This window comes from Rhinopithecus bieti, unplaced genomic scaffold, assembly GCF_001698545.2.
Source record: "Rhinopithecus bieti isolate Rb0 unplaced genomic scaffold, ASM169854v2 scaffold_1014, whole genome shotgun sequence".
In the NCBI taxonomy this organism is placed as follows: Eukaryota; Metazoa; Chordata; class Mammalia; order Primates; family Cercopithecidae; genus Rhinopithecus; species Rhinopithecus bieti.
In genome coordinates this window covers 2,359,182-2,364,350 of record NW_016803499.1, presented here as the reverse complement: position 1 = coordinate 2,364,350, position 5,169 = coordinate 2,359,182, and the positions used below count along the sequence as shown (strand labels likewise).

The window sequence follows — 5,169 nt, the reverse complement described above, 5'->3', positions numbered from 1 at the left end:
GAGACGGAGTCTCACTCTATTGCCCAGGCTGGAGTGCAGTGGCACAATCTCAGCTCACTGCAACCTCTGCCTTTTGGGTTCAAGTGACTCTCCCGCCTCACCCTCCCAAGTAGCTGGGATTACAGGTGCCAACCACTATGCCTGGCGAGTTTTTTTTTTTTTTTTTTTTTTTTTTTTTTTTTGTATTTTTAGTACAGATGGGGTTTCACCTTGTTGGCCAGGCTGGTCTCGAACTCCTGACCTCAAGAGATCCACCTGCCTCAGCCTCTCAAAGTGCTAGGATTACAGGTGTGAGCCACCACGCCTGGCCCATCCTTTTTGAAGTGAGGAAACTGAGGCCAGATGGGCAGTAAGGCACCCATGCAGCCAGCCAGACTCAGCTCTGTGCCCTGTGGCCTGCTGTACCCTCTCCTGACCTCCATTCTTGCTTCTTCACTGTGCTGCCTCCCCAGGAAGGCAACCCCCTGCCGACCTTCCTTGTGCCTCAATGGGCCAGCCAGGGTGCTGGGGACTAAGAGGTGCAGAAGAAACAGCGGAGTCCTGGATCTGAAGGGATGAGGGAGAGTGGTGAAAGCTTGCTCATTAGTGCCCTGGGTCAAGGTCCTCTTTTTTTTTTTTTTTTTTTTTTTTTTTTTTTTTTTTTTTTTTTTTTTTTGATTTGTTCATTTGTTTGTTTTTAGGCTGAGTTTCAATCTTGTTGCCCAGGCTGGAGTGCAATAGCACGATCTCGGCTCACTGCAACCTCTGCCTCCCAGGTTCAAGCCATTCTCCTGCCTCAGCCTCCTGAGTAGCTGGGATTACAGGAGCCTGCCATCATGTCCAGCTAATTATTGTATTTTTAGTAGAGATGGGGTTTCACCACGTTGGTCAGGCTGGTCTCCAACTCCTGACCTCAGGTGATCCACCCGCCTCAGCCCCGAAGTGCTAGGTTTACAGGCGTGAGACTCCGCACCCAGTCAGTCCTCTTTTAAGTGAGGAAACTGAGGCACAGATGGGCAGCAAAGCAGCTAGGAACAGCTGGATAGAACGTGTTCTGGGCCGGGTGCGGTGGCTCATGTCTGTAATCCCACCACTTTGAAAGGCTGAGGCGGGCAGATCACTTGAGGTCAGGAGTTCGAGATCAGCCTGGCCAACATGGTGAAACCCTGTCTCTACTAAAAGTACAAAAATTAGCTGTGGTGGCATGTGCCTGTAATCCCAGCTACTTGGGAGGCATAGGCAGGAAAATCGCTTGAACCCGGGAGGCAGAGGTTGCGGTGAGCCGAGATCACACCACTGCACTCCAGCCTGGGTGACGAAGAGAGACTCCATCTCAAACAAACAACAACAAAAGAATGTGTTCTGATCCCACGTCAGAGCAGACCTGTTCCATTAAGAAAACAGTGCACTTGTTGCTCTGAGTCCTTTCCGTGCACATCCTCTTGCTGCGTGCAGGTGCTTTCGTCTGCATCACCCAGTTCTGTCCTCATGAAACCCTGGTGATGCAGGCTCAGCAAAGTGGAACTGACCATATTTACTCAACACCTACAGGGGCCCAAGGTTCAAGGTCAGAGGGACTACAGGCTTCAGAGAGGAGAGGGAAGCACACCACGTGGAGATTTCAACACTGTTTCCTATGGGGAAACCAGAACTGAGTTCCAAAAAATCATACATACTTCTGGATCAGAATCTGCTGGGAGTTGCCAACAAGAAATGAGGCTGGTGAGATCGAGTGGGGACTCAGCTGTGCTCTTGGCAGGCAACAGGGTTTACCATTTTCTGTCACAATTGTTCATCTATTTTAGATGGACAACAATAGTATGGTCATATTTTTTCATTAAGAATGTTTATCTTTTAGAGGTTTGTACTCAAGAATTTGAGGGCCGGACACGATGGCTCACACCTGTAATCCCAGCACTCTGGGAGGCTGAGGCGGATGGATCACCTGAGATCAGGAGTTGGAGACCAGCCTGGTTAACATGGTGAAACCCTATCTCTACTAAAAATACAAAAATTACCGGGCATGGTGATGCATGTCTGTAATCTCAGCTACTCGGGAGGCTGAGGTATGAGAATCGCTTGAGCCCTGGAGGCAGAGGTTGCAGTGAGGTGAGATTGCGCCACTGCACTCCAGCTTGGGGGACAGAGCAATACTCCAAATCAAAAAAAAAAAAAAAAAAAAAAAAAGAGGAATTTGTGGACATAATGGTAGAATTTATGAATTTGCTTTAAAATAAACAGTAGGACTGGGCAGGAGTGGGTAGGAACACAAGCATATACCTTGGCCCTAGCTCAGTAACTGCTGAACTTGAGTTTTGGTTGTACGGGCCTTTATTATACTGTTCTGGTTAATTTTTTTCAAAGGTTTGGATTTCTTCAAAATATTAGCCAGGCATGGCGGGACTTGCCTGTGGTCCCAGCTACTGAGGAAGCTGAGGTGAGAGGATTGCTTGAGCCTGGGATGTCAACACTGCAGTGAGCTGTCATTTTGCTACTGCCCTCCAGCCTGGGCAACAGAGAAAGATCCTGTTTCAAAAATGAATGAATGAATGAACAAAAAAGTTTGGATTTTCCATAAAAAAGTATTTTTTAGAGTAAAAGAGAAATCTTAGCGATAAATAAAACATTACCTGCATTAAAAGAAAAGTTTTCTTGTAGCTATGGTAGGCAACTGCTACAGTATTCAAACTGGGGCAGAATTTGTAAAAAAAAAAAAAAAAAAAAAAAGGCTTGAAAAGAAAGATTATTCTAGTTTCAGAGGCAGGCATGGAGATGTTTTTGGCCCCAGGGAACTGAGGCTTAGGCCTGGAGCTCCCCGGGGGGCCTGGTTCTCTGGTTCTTTATTAATAGACTCAGCTTCGCAGCCGGGGGAGCCGCCGACCAGGGGATGACAGCTGCCGCGTGGTCGGCGGGAGGGGAATGAGGCCTCCCCAGTGCCGCTGCAGTCGCAGGCTCGTTGCCGCCGCCGAGAGCAGGGCCTCCATGGCACAGGTGAGCGTGGCGCCTCGACGCCCCCACAGACCGGGTCGCTGTCCCTGCCCCGCCCGGCCTGCAGGTGGCACCGAGGCGGGGCGCAGGGAAGGGCGCACTGTCAAGGCCGAAGAGCCCTGGGAACAGACAGGGCGCGGGGCCAATCCCAGCTGGGCGCGCACCGGGACGCTGAGCGAGGGAGGAAGTGACCTTGGAGCGGGACCTGTCGGCGGCTGAGGTTCCAGGGAAAGGAGGGAAGGGCATTTGAGGTGAGAATGACAGTCCAGCTTGTGTAGCGCAAACCGTGAAGGCCCACGCGCAAGGAGAGCCCCACGCGCAAGAGCCGCCAGGGCTCGTGGGGTGCAGCCGCGCGTCGGGAACGTGTGCCCTGGCCCAGCCCGCCTGCCTTTTGGGGCGGTGAAATCTGCGGGGGTCGAGTGCCCGGGCTCACTTGTGGTCCAGACAAGAGCCAGCAGGGGGACAAACCCCCAACTTCTAACCTCAAAGAAACGCAAGTTAAAAGGAGAGATGAGAGGTTCTTCCCTCCTCCACCCCTCTTTTTAGGATTGGCAAAGATTAAAATAATCCCTTGTCGGAGACAGGGACCCGCTTCCACGCGCGGGTGGCAGTGGAAGTTGGTAAGCTTTTCGGCATGGTCGCTTGGCCTGTGGCACCAAAATGTTGCATGTGCCTGCTTGCGTCCCCTCCAGGGATCTATCCTACAGGAGAACCAGGAGCTCCAAGAGGTACATCGAGGGCCAACGCAGCTTTTATTTATACCTGCAATGGTGGAGTGGGGGGCGGGGAGGAGGGCTTAATTGTCCACTGGGGGCCGCGTAAATAGATCACAGCATCGTCAAAGGAAACCTTACGCAGCCTTGGGAAGGCCGTTGGCATCTCCGTCCCCCCACAGAGAACTATGTCAACGACTTAAGCCAAGCGAAAACAAAACAGCCTTACAGACAGCTTGCATCCTGGCCTTCCTTTAAAACAGCGAGCCTGAGAACCGCAGGGAGAGTTAACTGAAGCAGTGGTGGGGGGCGGGATCAAAGGAGAACTTTCATTTTCTCTTCTAAATTATTCTGCGGTAGCAACCAAATAATACAGAGAGAAGGCTGGTTGCTAACATGGATTTTTCATAACTAGAAGTAGTCGACCTTAAAAAGAGGCGGGTTCATAAAAAAAGGTTTAAAAGAGTCTTTGTTCATAAAATCGGTGCACTTATGGAGCACCTGCTGTATGCAGAGCCGCCAGCTCGCGCCTGGAAGCATTGCGGGTAAAGATAGGGGAGGGGTGGCTCCCGGGCAGGAAGAGCCCCTTGGCCCTCCTGTTATGCTTGGGGCCCCTCTCCCTCCCCGTCAACCCCCCAGGTCCCCTGCAGCTGCGCTCGCCCTAGACTCCTGGGACGGGTGGATGTTCAGTTCCCGCTCCCGGCCCCTCTCCCGAGCTCCAGCACAAGGGTCTCTCGGTCACTCTGCCCTGGACTCCAGCTACTCCTCTCCCGGCACCTATTATGTTCTTGACATTGGAAGAATTATTTTAGTAAATCTAACCAAAGCCCAGCAAGGGAGGCATTTATATACTAGCTAGATGAGGAGAAGCCACGCTGCCTCCAGATCGCTCATGGTATAAGGTCTGATTTGGGGCATAGGCTGTGGAGTCAGATCTGGACCCACTATCCGGTCTATCACTCCCCCCCTTTTTTTAGAGACGGGGTCTCCCTACGTTGCCCAGGCTGGCCTTGAACTCCTGGCTTCAAGCGATCTTCCCGCCTCAGCCTCCAGAGTAGCTGGGATTATAGGCGCGCGCCACCACTCCCGGTGGATCGGTTGCTCCTCAGCTCAGTGACGTTGGGCAACTTATTTCCTGGCCCGCCACCCTTGTCTGCAGAAAGGAGTCGGGGGTGAATACCATCAGGGGGTGCCTGGAGCATTACACGAGGCAATGCCGATAAGCCGCGAGCATGAGCCAGGCTCATAGCCAAGCATTTTATGCGCACAGCCTCCACGAGATGAGTCATTTTACGGATGAGGAAACTGAGGCTCGGAGGGTGAGGAATTTCGTCCTAGACCCCATTCCGGCAGAGGTCGAGGACGCGAGCACCCGCGGGAGCCTCAGTTTCCCTCCCCTTCTCGCCAGGCGGACGCCCCGCCCAGCTCAGGCCCCGGGTCCGCCCTCCGCGCGGCTGGAGTCCCCCGCCCGCCGGCGCCGCAGCCGGAC

The 5,169-nt window shown here is 52.7% G+C and overlaps 1 protein-coding gene across 1 annotated transcript in view; it reads left to right on the top strand.

The window, feature by feature from the left end:
• The first annotated feature begins 3,113 nt into the window (after window positions 1-3,113).
• Window positions 3,114-5,169, top strand: part of CPT1A (carnitine palmitoyltransferase 1A) — an 87,187-nt gene continuing 85,131 nt past the window's right edge. The window contains exon 1 of the mRNA XM_017885941.1: window positions 3,114-3,218. The gene's annotated coding sequence lies outside the window, so the exon portion shown is untranslated. The remainder of the gene's footprint in view (window positions 3,219-5,169) is intronic.